At 44.4% G+C, this 15850-nt stretch overlaps 1 protein-coding gene across 6 annotated transcripts in view; it reads right to left on the bottom strand.

The window, feature by feature from the left end:
• Positions 1–6955, bottom strand: part of AKAP13 (A-kinase anchoring protein 13) — a 314021-nt gene extending 307066 nt beyond the window's left edge. For 4 of the 6 annotated variants that reach the window (XM_070478207.1, XM_070478208.1, XM_070478209.1 and 1 more), the window contains exon 1: positions 6778–6954. The gene's annotated coding sequence lies outside the window, so the exon portion shown is untranslated. Of the gene's footprint in view, positions 1–6777 lie in introns of all 6 variants that reach the window. The other 2 variants (XM_070478204.1, XM_070478206.1) reach the window with 1 other exon arrangement.
• Between the last annotated feature and the right edge of the window lie 8895 nt (positions 6956–15850).

Below are 15850 nucleotides of genomic sequence, written 5' to 3'. Positions count from 1 at the left end.
ACGTACTTGGAAAGGCAAAGCAACTAGAACACTCAAAGATAATTCTGAAAAATTACGCAGTTAGAGAACTCATACTACCTGATTTCAAAAATTACTATATAGATACAGTAATCAGTAGTGTGGCAAAAGAAAAATGAAAGACAGAGACCAATATGACAGAGTCCAGAATCCAGGAACTGACCCACACATACATGATCTACTGGCTTTCAGCAAAGGTACAAAGGCAATTCAATGGAGAAAGCTGTCTTTTCAAAAACCACTGCTGGAACAACTACACATTCACATGACCAAAAAAAAAAAAAAATCAATCCACACTTTGCACCATTAGAAAAACTAACTCAAGTGATTCATAAACCTAAATTGTAAAATTTCGAAATATAAAAACTCTAGGAGGAAAATATAGAGCAAAGTCTTTGTAGTTTCAGCTGGGGCAATAATAAGAAGGCATACAACTAATTTGAAAAGTTTGAAACTAATTCAAAAAGATACATGCACCCCAATGTTCAGAGTGGCACTATTTACAGAACTATGTCCAAATATGCGCGTGCCCACACATATATACACACATGCAATGGAATGTTATCCTGATTTTTTGTTTAATTTTCATCAACTATGAAAAGCTATTTGGAGGACAAACAGGAAAAGTTGAATACGCACTGAATACTACGGGACAGCTCAAATGTCATCATTATAAGCAGTTACACAGATCAAGGCTCAGCAAGCCTTTTCTGTGAGACAGTAAATATTTTCAGCTTTGTGGATCACAGGGTGTCTTGTAACTGCTGTCACTGTAGCACCAATGCAACCACAGGACAACATGGAAACAGAGGAACACTGCCGTGTCCCAATAAAACTTTATTTAAAAAAAAGCAGGGCACATGTGGTCCGTGGGCCACAGTTTGTAAACAAAACTCTGACAGGGAGCAGAGTGGCGGCTGCCTATGGTGAGCTAGGCAGCAAAGTGAGGGGTGAGGGCACAACTCTCCTGAGAACACAAAGGATCTTTCTGGAGTGACGGAAGCATTCTATACCTTTACTGTGCTGTTAAGTTACATGCATGAACATATTCATCAAAACCTGTCGAACTCTGTACACTTAAAATGGGTGCATTATATCATATAAACAATGACTCAATAAACCTGATTTGTTTACAGATTGTACTCTTTTCAGGTGACAATATTAGTGATGTGAAAAGCATGCCCTTTGCAGCCAAAATAAAGTGAATTCAGATTATTCAAATTTTAGCACCAAAATTTAAAACTACATGACCACTATCAAATCATTTTCATGGGTGTCTCCGCCTCCTGAAAGTATCAGTCACTCAGTCGTGTTCAACTCTTTACGACTTATGGACTGTAGCCCGCCAAGCTCCTCTGTCCATGGAATTCTCCAGGCAAGAGTACTGGAGTGGGTTGTCATTTCCTTCTTCAGGGGATCTTCCCAATCCAGGTATCGAACCAGGGTCTCCTGCATTGAGGTAGATTCTTTACCATGTGAGCCACCAGGGAAGCCCTCCTAAAATGCGTCAATAATTCCTGCCTCATAGATTTGTTTCAAAAATGAAATAAATGTAGGATTTCCCTGGTGACCCAGTGGCTAAGACTGCACGCTTCCAATGTAGGGTTCAATCCCTGGTCCGGGAACTAATATCCCACATGCCACACAGTTCAGTCACATACAAAATGTAAGACACACAACATAACATCTGACATATAAGAGGCACATTTCCTGATTTGAGTAAACCAATTTTTTAAAAATAATTTTTAAGAAAATGAGTCAGTAAAGATCAGACAGTGAGTAGGCTAGCTTCTTTTGTACCCGTCTGACACATTCTGACATTCTCTGTTCACCGTTTATTGTGGTTTCACCTGACTTCAAGTACTGGGATCCAATGCCAGTTCCTGTGATTTCAGAGTAATGTGGGTCTCCCAGCAAGCACTGAATTTAGAAAAATATCCCATAACAAATATGTTGTAAAAGGAAATCTGCAAAGAGGCAAAAGTGAGAAGTATCCATTTTCCTAAGAATGGCAAAAGAAATGATATAATGTTTACAAAGAAAAATCAATAAACTTCATTAGCTGTGTTCCCATTTTATAGACTAGGATTTGAATTTTATCCAAACCAGCAGCCAACCAACAAAATTACGACATGTACATATACAAAGCACTTGTATAGTGTTTTATGTCGAGTTTCTCACTGACAGGAGAGGCAGGAGACTGGATGACAATGTCAAATTTGTCCTTATTTTGTAAGTAAGGATGCTAAGCCTGAGACACAGGAAGTGGCCTCCTCAAGGACACAGTGCCAATAACTGGTGAAGCTCAGGAAGTCAGCCATGCAGCCCTGTATCACATGCTTTCAGCGGACATCACCAGCGATTACCTCGGGTTGATGGAACACTACATTGCATAACTCCAAGGTACTTTTCCTCTTGCTTGACATCTTCAGTTGTCTCAAAGACGAACTCATTACAGTGCAACATACTTAATTCCTAACCATTCAGGAATAACTAGCCTTTTGAAGTGGTAAAGACGATTTCTGTGGCCAAACACAGGCTTACGATAGGATCATAAGTGAAAATTCAAAAGGACGGATTACTAATAGGAGAGCTTACTGAGTGACATAAATGGTAAATCCCTCACACTGTTTCCTTCTCCCCACCCCAACAGCCACATCACGCACACTGATATCCACCTTTCCAGGGCTCTGAACACAGCTCTAAACAAGTAAAATACACCACTGTCCTACACAAACATTCATAACAATCATCGTTTCTCAGTGTCAGGTCTACTGGTGCCTTCTTTGAGCAGGACTGACCAAAATGGGTTGCCTACCCATCTTCTACCCAATCTGTCCCAATCAACCCCAAGGTGGACTACAGGACCACAAATGCGAAGACATGTGAAGGAAGCTAACTTCTTTCCACCCACAGCTTCCTCCTCTCGCCCCACGAACAGTGGGTAAGACAGCCTGACAGTGACTCGGGAGGACAGCTTCCAAACGGGACGCCTGTCCCCAGCAGTAATAACCCTGTGTATTCAAGCGCACCGCAACAGTAACTTTAAAAAGGGGTTATCGAAAGACAAGTATGTTCATCTAGCTTTGTCAGCTTTGGTTTTTCCCCTCAATCTGTGAGTCTGGTCAAATATAATTTTTAAAGGTTTACTGTAATCCTTCATGATTAATTTTTTGCCTTTATTTTATTAAAAAATGGAATGATGAGATTCAATATACAGAAATGCCCATGACAGGTTAATATTTCTAGAATGTATTCCACTTGGTATTGTGAATTTTCTAAACAATACGCTGGTATAACTGATTTAAATCACTGCTTCCTCCCACAAATGGTGGCACCTTCAAAAGTGTTTTTGAAGAGGAAGTAATACCACCTCTGTTAACCCACAGGCCAGTTCCATCTTAAGCAAGTTTAAGAAACATAGTCATAATCCATATCTACTCTTTTTCAAAATTAAGGTAAAATAAGGAAGAAGAGCTGGAACTAAATAACTCAGATACCCTACTCCAAGTCTTGAAAACAACCCATTTCTGACCATTTCCTAAACACTATAAATGCAGAGTTCTATACTGAGTCATACTACAAGGCCCACTCAAAGATTAACAACTGACTGAGAAGATAAAACTGCTAATTCTATTAAGATTCAGCTCAACTCCACCTTTAAAAAAACTGCATTTAAGACTCAATTCCCAGAAGCATTCCCTCTTTTTTTTTTTAATTGTTATCCTAGGGGCAGTATTTTTATTTATAGAGTTAACAAATCCAAACATAATAATTATATATATTAGTATCAGTAGGAATACCAAATATTATTTCACAACAGCCACTATGGATTTCTTCCTTTTTTAAAAATTAATTTATCTTAATTGAAAGCAAATTATTTTACAATATTGTGGTGGTTTCTGCCGTGAATCAGTCACGGGTGTACATGTGTCCCCCATCCTGAACCCCTGTCCCACGCCACCCCATCCCTCTGGGTTGTCCCAGAGCACCGGTTTTGAGTGCCCTGAGGAGTGTTCCCTCTTTATGATAAACAGCACTATGCTCAGATGCATCAGACTTTTAAACATGCTTTAAATCATACAAAAAGGTACCCAAATCACTGTCATTACCAGGTAACAGGCATACTATGAAGATCACCACACAGCTTCATTTATTTCTAAGAATGCTCTAAAGTATGTTACTATACCTAACACAGTAGGAAACAGAAGCTCCGAGGGGATCAAGGACCTGCCTGCTCAAGGCTGCCCACCTAGTCAACGGAAGGGTGGGGATTTGCATTCAAAGTTACCTAATTCCAAAGAATGTGCATTCTTCTACACTGTGCTACCTCCCCAAGTCACAAAACAGAGGTGTAAACAGGCAGGGCAGTGAATGCATTTGTCCGGCAGTCTTAGCCATTTCAACAAAAAAGGGAGCAATTTTCCCAATCAAAAACCACTTTATAAAATCCACAGCACACTATTTAAACCTCGATTCTTTTCAAGAAGTAATTAACGGGTTAACAGGAAAGGTCAGACATCCTTGTATGAAGTACACTAAATCGCATTACAGGCCTGCAAGTAAGCTGTCGCCGTGAACGAGTCCCCAGGATCTGTGGTTCTCTGGGTCCCACGTCCGGGTGAAGTACCAACCAAGCCACTTCACCCAATACAAATACCTCCTGAGCACCTGTGCTGTGTTAAGACTCCTTCTGGGCAAAGAGGCATACAGTTGAGACTCATCACAGCCCTCGAGAGTTAACAGGATGGACGAGGAGTCCATTTACACTACATATGCAGTTACTAGTTGTCAGGCAAAAAAATGAAGTGCAAGAAACCCTAAAACAAAAGTATGTATAACCCTAAAACAAAGGTATGTATAACATGCTATCAGAGAGGCAGAGGAACTGACCTGCTTGTCACTTAAGGTTCTAAGCAGTGTTTGTTTACATTTTGTCCATCCCTGACAACTCCTTCCAACCTCTGTCAACCCCTCCTCCCAGCCCCCACCCCACCCTCTACACACAAGCCATCTAAAGCTGCACAACTTTGGGAAGGAAAACCCAAAGAACAACGATTATGACTCCTAAAACCAACTTTGTGACTATACTTCAAAAATCCAAGCTTATGCCATCGGGACATTTTTCTTTAGCTTTGTCAGGTGAACATAGCTGCAAAATGAGGCCAAAGAAACCAGAAAAACTCAGGGCACACCTCACATCAGTCACTCAGCAGGAGAAACGAAGCGAAACGCAAGCTGACCCGCACGGTGTTTGTCCGAAGTTTTCTTGTTAATTTACCAGAAGGCAAAGGAATACATACTACTGATGGAAACACATTCTGGTCATTTTCTTCCACCAGGTAATTTGACAGACATTTACGCTGATTCCACCGTGGAAATTTAAACAATCATTCTGACTTCATAAGCCAAATGAACTGAATTCAGCAGGAGGAAGCACCCAAAGCTTGACAACAGGGTTTGCCGTCTGCAAATCCCCAAGAGACCACGGAAGCCTACAAGACTGTAACAATGATTTATCACAGCTGATCACAGCTCCTTTACAAACTTGCAGAAAATGATTTTTCCAAGTGATTTTCCCAGCGTTTATCCTGATCTGGGCGATCCAACGATTTAAAAAAAATAAAAATTAGAAAAAAAAAAAGGAAAAGTTACTTATGAAAATAAAACAGGGCAGGGGGTTGCTGAAGGAGAAAAAAGGCACTGTTTTTCACTTTAGTTCTGTATGCCTGCGGCAACAAACTCTCAAAATAACTTCACTGAGGAGTGTTAAAAGCTAAGACCGAACACCAAATATTGCTCAATCCAACTTAGATTTGTGAACTCCTGAGTTCACAATTAAGATCTAGAAAACTAAATGCTACGGAGTCATTTTGCTCTAAGCACTACTAGCAAAAAAAAAAAAAAAAAACCCACAAAAACCAAAAAACCCTATCCTTTCTTCTGATGGAAAAACTCTTGAGGACTTCCCCCATATTTATTTTAAAAGTTTAACCTACTGGTTGACTTTGGGGTGGGGGGGACAAGAGGGGGTAAGGGAGCGGGGTTCAGTAAGTCGTATTTACCAAAAAAAAAAAAGTATTGTTTGGTTTCAAAGTTTGGCTGCACTTGAACTCGACGAGAGCGGAGCCCAGAGCACGGTCCCAAGGCGGGTCCCCCCAGGCTGCACGTCTCCGACCCCGTGCGGGCGCCCCGGCCGCGCCCCCGGGAGCAGGCGCCCAGGGCGCCCCCGCGAGGCCGGCCCAGCCCGGCGTGTTTACCGCTCGCCGCGGCCCCCTACAGCCGCTCCCTGGCGTCCGCGACACTTGTTCGCCGGCTCCCGGACCGGAGGGACCCGCGAAGCAGCCGCAGTTCCCGGGGGGCGACTGCGGCCCCCGCTCCCGGAGGAGCCGACCCGGAGAAGACCAGGGGTCCGGGCCCCGCGGGGATGCCTCGCGGGAGGGGGGCATCGCAGCCGGGAGGGATCGGCCGCGCCCCCCCAGCCCGCGAGCGGAGGCGGCCCGGGGTTGGGCTGCGGGAGCCGCGAGGGAGCCCCGGCCAGACAATGCGTGATGGGGGGCCCGGGCAGGGGCGCCGGGGGCCGGGGAGCGATCCCCCCGCGCCCATGCATCCCAGCCCGCGCGCGCCCCCGGCCGCGCCCCGGCAGCCCCGCGCCCCGGCAGCCCGCCCCCGCCCGCAGCGGCCCGCGCTCCCCGCCCGCGACCCCTCCTCTAACCGCAAAACTTCCCCCAACTCCGCCGAGTTCAGTCGCGCTCTCACCGTGCGGCGCCCGGGGTCCCCCGCGGGCCGAGCTGGAGCAGCTCCGCACCTTGGCCGCGGAGAAAGACAATAAGTGGCCGCTCCCCCGGCGGCGGCGGCGGCTTGGAAACCGGCGGCCGAAGCGAGGAGCGGGCGCGGCGACCTCAGCGGAGTCCAGGAGCCTCTCCGCAGCTGCTCCGGCTTGGCGCTAGCCCTGCACACAGCCCCAAACGGCCCGCGCATGCGCCGCGCGCAGTTCGGGGGTGGGAGGGGCACCCGGGGGGGGCGGTAACGCCTCCGAGCCCTCCCGTGAGTGAGCGCGGCGCCAGGGGCTGCGCGCCGGGGTTGCGCGGTAGAGCTGCCCATCAAACCCCTCCCGGCCAATAGGAAGGCGCCTGGGCGGTCCCTCAGGTTGCTAAGGAAGGCTGAGGTTGACCGCAGCTGCTGCGCTGCGGCGAAGTGATCAAAGTCGGGTGGCTGGTCGAGGTGCCGACTGATATGTTCACCCACCCTCTCCTCTGCTCCCTGACTCCGGAAACCGCCCTTCCTCTGTGTGAGGGTGCTCACCTGAGCTGCAGCACTTAGCATAACACACCCTGAAATGATGTACTCTTCTCTTTCCCTCCCGTTGAGATCAGAAAGTGGGGTCTTTTCCGGAGAGTGGAGTGCAATGCCTTGAGAGTCGCTGCTAGGTATTCAACAAGTGTTCTAGTTAGATGGGTGGCTGGCCTCTGATGGCATCGGGATTGTGACAGGGTATTCCATAAACTTTGGGCTTTTCACCGCAAATCTTCAAGTTGCAAGGACCTCAAAAATCATCTGGCGGCTTTTGAGAAACAAACTGTGGTCTCTTGGTACGGGAAGAAGCTCATTTTCCAAGTTGTGCGTTTTAGTGTATATTGAGGGGAAACGCCTATCACATCAAACAACTATTTCATTGATGTTATTTCTTAGATAAGTTGTAAAAATGAATCTACTTAGAGAAAAACTTTAAGTAAAAAATGGACACACTTTATATGAACTTCATATAAGTTCAGAGATGTGCAAATTGATTGTAATCAAAACAAGAACAGTGGTTACCTAGAGAGAGAGACATTATTGGCTGGAAAGTGCAGGGCGGGTGCTGGGCACGTTAGGTATTTTGATCTGGATGGTAGATAACAAAGGTATAGACTTAAAGTGAAAATTCATCCAGTGTACAATGAAGATTAGTGTACTTTACACATATTCATATTTTTATATCAATTTAAAATGCTTACAAACTATATGGCCCACAAAAATGTAAAGATGCAAAGGACTATCTTTTGTGAAACCCTGATCCAGTCAAGCTCCTACCAGAGTGGGGGTTTTGTGGATACTTCCTGCCTGTATGGAAGACAGAGACTCAGCCCGCTATCGCTGCAGCTCCCAGCTCTTTCTTCTCCTCCAGTCTCGGCAGGGGTATCAGGAATGGGCCCCAAATGCCACAGGCCCCACACCCTGTGCCCTCTGGTCTGTAGGCCCCAGCAGTCTGAGGCTGGCCAGTCAGCTTCTCACCAGCCCTCACCCCAGCCAAGCCTTCCCCACCCCAAATCCCTGGGAAGGAAAACGCCTCCTGCAAAACCTGTATGCAGGTCAAGAAGCAACAGTAGAACCCCACATGGAACAACAGACTGGTTCCAAATTGGGAAAGGAGTCCGTCAAGTCTGTATATTGTCACCCTGTGTATTTAACGTTTATGCAGAGTACATCATGCAAAGTGCTGGGCTGGATGAAGGACAAGCTAGAATCAAGATTGCTGGGAGAAATATAAATAACCTCAGATACACAGATGACACCACCCTTATGGCAGAAAGCAAAGAACACCTAAAGAGCCTCTTGATGAAAGTGAAAGAGGAGTGTGAAAAAGCTGGCTTAAAACTCAACATTCAAAACACGAAGATCATGGCATCTGGTCTCATCACTTCATGACAAATAGATGGGCAAACAATGGAAACAATGACAAACTTTATTTGGGGGTGGGGAGCTCCAAAATCACTGCAGATGGTGGCTGCAGCCATGAAATTAAAAGATGCTTGTTCCTTGGAAGAAAAGTTATGACCAACCTAGAAGGCATATTAAAAAGCAGAGACATTACTTTGCCAACAAAGGTCCATCTAGTCAAAGTTATGGTTTTTCCAGTAGTCATGTATGGATGTGAGAGTTGGACCATAAAGAAAGCTGAGTGCTGAAGAATTGATGCTTTTGAACTGTGGTGTTGGAGAAGATTCTTGAGAGTCCCTTGGACTGCAAAGAGATCCAACCAGTCCATCCTAAAGGAAATCAGTCCTGGGTGTTCATTGGAAGGACTGATGCTGAAGCTGAAACTCCAATACTTTGGCCACCTGATGTGAAGAATTGACTCTTTGGAAAAGACCCTGATGTTGGGAAAGATTGAAGGCAGGAAGAGAAGGGGATGACAGAGGATGAGTTGGTTGGATGGCATCACCAACTCAATGGACATGAGTTTGAGCAAGCTTTGGGGGTTGGTGATGAACAGGGAAGGCTGGTGTGCTGCAGTCCATGGGGTTGCAAAGAGTTGGACACGACTGAGTGACTGAACTGACTGCCTGCCTGGAAGAGGCACTTTCAATTGTTTGGCTCTAAATCTTAGAAGGGTTCCTAGCCTTGAGCTGAAATTTGCTTCCCTGTAAATGAACCTGGTTCTCAGGTATATTTTCTCAGTTCTGCCTCACAGAATGAAACACCAAGGCCAGCTGTTTTCCAGTGCTGCATGTGAAAAATATTTCCCAATCACCTTATCATTCCCTCCTCCATTCTCGCTCTAATCTGTCCTGTCAATATTTGAAAGGTAGCCCAGAGAAAGGAAACTCCTAGATCCTAGATCCTGCCCAGAGGCGCCCACCTTGGGCAGGTCACGCCTTCTCCAAGAACCTCAGTCTCCTGTAAAGCAAGGGAACTAACCTAGAAAACCTCTAGGACCCTAACACGTGAAAACCTCATGATCTTCTCCAGCAGCCTGGCTGGTCTGTTACAGAAGCAGCAGCAGCAAATGTCCCCGTTTCTAGCGACTGCTGACAGCAATATTCCCTACTCCCTGCCTCAGCAGGTTTTACACCTTCCCAGTGAGCTGTAGAAAAGATTAAGAGTCCAGCATTTTTCAAAGTTTACCATGCCTACGAATCACCTGGGCCACTTCATTAAATGTGGATTCTGACTCAGTAGGGCCGGGGTGGGTTCTGGGATTCGGCATGTCTAATAAGCTCCCAGGTGATTCTGATGCTGCTGGTCTGGGATCTCCCCTTGAGGAGCAAGGTGCTACTCCACATTTCCCAGCTACACCCTCCGTCTTCTTGGGAAGTCCTAAGTAGTGATTTGCATGGTTGGCATTTTCTCATCCTCCAAGCACCAGCTCTCATCCCACCTCAGAGAAAACATCTGTCTTAGTCCCTCTTATTTATATCGCTCAAACTTACTCATGGCATTTATCTCAGTGTGAAAGTATCTTATTTGTGTTTCTATTGGTTGTCTCTAATACGAGCTCCCTAAAATCTGTTTTGTTTACCTCTCTCTCTCCTACACCTAACAGACTGCCAATGGGAATAGTTAGGCACTCAGAAGTTTTGCATGAATGAATTTGTACAGAAGGAGCTACTGTGAGGTGCCCTGGAACTGACGGTCCCCGATACTAAAGACTTGTTCTTCCAAGGGACACCAAGTGTCTGCATTCAGTATGCCCCATTTCACCAGAAAGAGATTTGCAGTTCATTCATTCTCTCGCTTTCCTGAGTAAGTTTTCAAGTCAGGAAAGATACCAAGGTCTTATCAAGCAGCAATAGGATTTTGTGTCTCTCAACTATCTCTAACCTCTCTCTCTAGTCAACTTACTGAGCTCTCCAGTTGATTTACACAAAGCTTCCATGATGGCTCAGCAGTAAAGAATCCGCCTACAATACAGGAGACTCAGGTTCAATCCTTGGGTAGAGAAGATTCCCCTGGAGAAGGGCATGGCAACCCACTCCAGTATTCTTGCCTGGAGAATCCCACAGACAGAGCCTGGTGGGCTAGTCCATAGGGTCACAAAGAGCTGGATACAACTAAAATGACTGAGCACAGCTCAGCACATAATCCCTGTACATCTAACAAGAATAACTCCCATTTTACAGAGTCCCTTGATAATGCAAAAGCAAGGGGAAAAAACAAAATCAGTGCAGTTGTAAGAACATGAATTTTTCTTGAGATCCATGGTCCCGAAAATGTCTCCTTTTGCAAAAGAAGGTACTCCGGAACCAGCTTGCCTCAGGGCTCTTCTTTCATTGCAGCGGACTCTTCACTCCCTTTGAGTAGGAACCCTGCTGTTGCCCTTAGGAGTTTTGCTTTCCGTCTCTTGCTTGGGGTGAAGTCGACTGCATCATAGTCTCAATTCCATTTCTTCATCATATGATTAAACCTGAGCCAATCAATGTTTCTCTCTTTTTTTTTTTCAATCAATGTTTCTTATCCACAGGTCAACAATCATTAGTTCAGACTTGGACACATGACCCCCAGACAGGCCAATTAGGGGCAGCAGGAGTAAATTCTACCTCTGTTCAAACTATCAAGGTGGCTAACATTGTTTTTCTCAACTGGAAACTGGAAGATAGGCTTATCAGCCATCTCGTTGCACTAAGGACAGAATCTCTCTTCACACAAAACCAGCACAGTGGAGAGGTAGAGAAATGAAAAAAAAAAAAACAAAAAACAAAAACCAACATCTCAGTGACACTGATTGGACAATCAAATCCAGAAATTCCTGAAGCTAGAACAACACATAGGCTTTTCAATCCTGTAAGACAATCAAACCAGTCAGAGTGGAGGTTTCTGTCCCTTGCATCCACAAGAGTTCTAATTGATACACCATTTGGGAGTGAATGGGTCCCTGGTCAGTTATCTGACCTGCTTCTCAATCCAGTTACAAGTAGCTATTGAATGTTCACTGGGTGCCAGGCTTAGGCTTGGTCCTGGGATTCGAGATGAAGAACAAGGTTCCTGGCTTTAAGGAACTGAGTCAAATGAGGGAAGCAAACGATCAAGCCAGCAGGAAATCAGAAGTGTAAGTGCCTGCACAAAAGCAGATGGAGGGTGTTAGGGGGCTTAGAGAAGACCACTTAAGAGGGTGAAAGTTCAGCGGAGGCACCAACAGGAGTGACTATAAAACTAGGTCTTAGAGGACAATCCACCGGTTAGAGGACAGTGGTTGATATAGCTAATGCAAGAGGTTTGGGTGTGTGTGGCAAGCAGAGAGGACATTCCCAGGAAAAGGAGGAGCCAATGCAAAGACGCGGAGGTATCAGAAATACAACACAGACAAGAAACTGGAGCAGTAAGGGGTAAGAGGTGAAGCTGGAAGAAGTCAGACAAAGCCAGGTTACACTGCTTTGCTAAGCAGTATGGCCTGAAAGGCCAAGATAAAAACTCCAAAGGATTTTAAGCCATGGAATCAGGATGAGAACAGGCTTTCATCTTGAAAGATTACCTTCATACCATGTGTTTAAACTGAATTTAAGTGCAGGATGACGATGAGGGTGGGGAACAGGAGAATCTCTGAGAGAAACTGGGCTCCAGGTGGCAGGTTCTGCAGTCCAACACTTTTTCACTTCTTGGGTGGTTGAGAGAAATTTTCTTTCTCAATATCAAGCCCAAACCTGCCTAGTAGAAATATATGGTGAGCCACATATGTGATTTAAAATTCTCTAGTAGCCACATTTAAAAAGAAACATGAAATTAATTTTAATGGTATTATATTTAAACAAATGCATCGTAAACATGGTCATTTCAACATGTGATACATACAAAAATTTATTAATGAGATATTCTTTTTTTTCAACTTTCAACTAGAAAGGGTTAATTTTTGGTTTGTTTTTAAATTTTTCTTTGGAGTATAGTTGCTTTATAATGTGATGCTTTCTGCTGTATAACAAAGTGAATCAGCTATACATATACATATCCCTTCTTTTTTGGAATTCCTTCCCATTTAGATCACCACAGAGCATTGAGTAGAGGTCCCTATGCTATACAGTAAGTTCTCATTAGTTACCTATTTTATACTAGTATTGTATGTGAATCAATTTCAATCTCCCAATTCATCCCACACCCTTTCCCCCTTGGTATCCATAAGTAGACACAGACACTGCATCTGTGTCTCTATTTCTGCTTTGCAAATAAGTTCATCTGTACCGTTTTTCTAGATTCCATATATAAGCGATATTATAAAATAATTGTTTTTCTCTTTCTGACTTACTTCACTCTGTTTGACAGTCTCTAAGTTAGTTCATATCTCTGCAAATGGCACTACTTCGTTCCTTCTTATGGCTGAGAAAAGGTTTTTTTTTTTTTTTTTTAAGTTTATTTTTTTTTTTTTGGCTGCATTGAGTCTTCATTGCTGAACAAGGGCTTCTCATTGCAGTGGCTTCTCCTGTTGAAGAGCACAGACTCTAGGCATGCGGGCTTCAATAGTTGCTGCTCGTGGACTCACTAGTTGTTGATCCCGCCTGGGCTCTAGAGCACAGGTTCAATAGTTGTGGTGCACGGGCTTATTAATAGTTGCTCCGAGGCATGTGGGATCCTGTGTCCCTGTGTTGGGAGGTGGATTCTTATCCACTGCACCATCAGGGAGGGCTTCCCAGGTGGCTAGTGGTAAAGAATCCACCTGCCAATGCAATAGATGTAGGAGACATGGTTTCGATCCCTGGGTCAGGAAGATCCCCTGGAGGAGGAAATGGTAACCCACTTCAATATTCTTGCCTGGGAAATCCCATGGACAAAACAGTCTGGTGGGCTGCAGTCCATAGGGTCGCAATGCACGACTGAGCATGCATGCACACACCACCAGGGAAATCCGAGGTATTCTTTTGAGTCTTCAAAAGAAAACAATATGTGTTTTATACTTATAACACATCTCAGTTCAGGCTAGCCTCATTTCAAATGTTCAAAACCCCACATGTGGCTGCAGCTACTCTGCTGGACAACATAGCTCAGGCTGACTGATTCTGATAGAGTGTCCCTCTGGGCATTTGCTCCAACCATAACATGTGCCTAGGCCATAATACAACAAAGGTCTGTATAGTCACAGCTATGGTTTTTCCAGTAGTCATGTATGGATGTGAGAATTGGACCATAAAGAAATTGGATTGCCAAAGAATCAATGGTTTTGAACTGTGGTGTTGGAGAGTCCCTTGGACTGCAAGGAGATGAAATCAGTCAACCTAAAGGAAATCAACCCTGAATATTCACTGGAGGGACTGATGCTGAAACTGAAGCTCCTATACTTTGACTAGCTGATGCAAGGAGCTGACTCATTTAAGACCCTGACACTGGATGGCATCACTGAGTCAATGGACATGAGTTTGAGCAAACACCAGGAGATGGTGATGGACAGGAAAGCCTGGAGTGCTGCAGTCCATGGGGTCGCAAAGAGTGACTGAACAACAACAAAGGCCATAATCCCTTCACTACACCTCTTTCACTTAAGGTGTTAAGAGTGCTGATTTAAGTTCTGATTTAAGTTCTTGTATTAGACAGAATGACCAGAACTTTAGAAGCATCCCAGGGCTGGCTTCAGATCCTGGATGCTCAAATTCTTTGTAAAGCGATCACCCACACCCACTAGCCACACGATGGCCAATACATAAAAACAGTCTCTGCATAGCCCTTAGCACATTGCCTGGCGCCATGCAAGTGCTCTGCCAGCTGTAACTCCCTCCTCCACTTCTTTTTTTACAGACGACAAGCAAAGACTCTAGGAGTAGACCTGATCATGCAAAAAAAAAAAAGTGCTATTTATATAGAAATTCAGGGAAACCTGGACTCTGTCAGAATCTTAATGGTAATTTCCAACAAAAAGTACATATTGTCATGTATTGATCTCTCTCTCAATATATGTTGCAGCCACCTACTCTCTTGCCCCGAGGGGTTTCCCAGTCTTTAATTAATATTGGCCAGATGTACCAGTTAGTGATAGATGATTTATTTAATTTCTGGGACCCCTCCTTTTCTCCATATGACCCTTCCAGCAACAGGTTTGCTAAAGTCTGCTTATGGTATCAAAGTAAGCTTCTGAGGTCATTGTATTTCCCAGGGGAGAAGAGTTGAGGGGCTGCTGGGTTGGTGGAAGAAAAGGGAGCCCCAAAAGCTTTAGGATTAAGGGACATCCTGCCCTCCAAAAAAAGCTACTGCCATATTTCTCAGTTTGGAGTCAGGGGAATTTAATTTGAGGGCCCAGAGATTCTCTCCCTATAACTGTAAAAGGAAACCAGACTCACTTTGGGGGGTTGCATAATTTTGATCTGGTTAGGTTTGCTCTGGTGTTTGCTTTAAACATACGTTCCAGTTTGGAGAAGACGGGGAACTGTTATTCTGATTGCAGAGAGATTTATGGGCTGACTCCAGCACTGCACATTTCATCCTATGGTTTTTTTTCTTTGTGCCCGGGCTTTTCCAGTTTATTCAGCTGCTCTCATAATTATCCCCAATTATTTATAATGGTAGGTTTCTGAAGCTGGAGTTAAAGAAACACCATGGTCTTTTTTTTTTTTTTTTTTTTTTGAGCCTTAAACACTATTTAATGAAAAAGGACTCCAACAATTCATGAGAGATCTAAACTTGGGGGTTTTTTTTGGGGGGCGGATTTTTATTGGAGCACAGTTGATTTATGATCTTGTGAAAACTCAGGTTTTCTTGGGCAGATTTTTTATAAATTTTCATCTCTATACAATATTGTTCCCTAACTTGTATGGAGTTTTTAAAGAAGTGTTTATTTGCACACACAGTGTTCCCAATAACTACAGTTTCAGTACAGCTTAAAAGAGTTTTTTTCTTTTTCTTCTTTTTTTTTTTTCGATCAAGGGGCATGTGGGATCTTAGTCTCTGACCAGGGATCAAACTCACAAATCCTGCATTTGAAATGCAGAGGCTTAATCACTGGACCATCAGGGAAGTTCCTTTTCTTTTTCTTTCTTTTTTTTTACGTGGAACTAGCATACTACTTGGGCTTCCCCGGTGGATCAGTGGATAAAGAATTCACCAGCAGTGCAGGGGACATAGGAGATGCGAGTTTGATCCCTGGGTCAGGAAGATC

The sequence above is a fragment of the Odocoileus virginianus genome, chromosome 16 (assembly GCF_023699985.2).
Source record: "Odocoileus virginianus isolate 20LAN1187 ecotype Illinois chromosome 16, Ovbor_1.2, whole genome shotgun sequence".
NCBI lineage: Eukaryota > Metazoa > Chordata > Mammalia > Artiodactyla > Cervidae > Odocoileus > Odocoileus virginianus.
The sequence above is the reverse complement of the archived record's forward strand: the minus strand, read 5'-3'. Positions and strand labels throughout refer to the sequence as shown.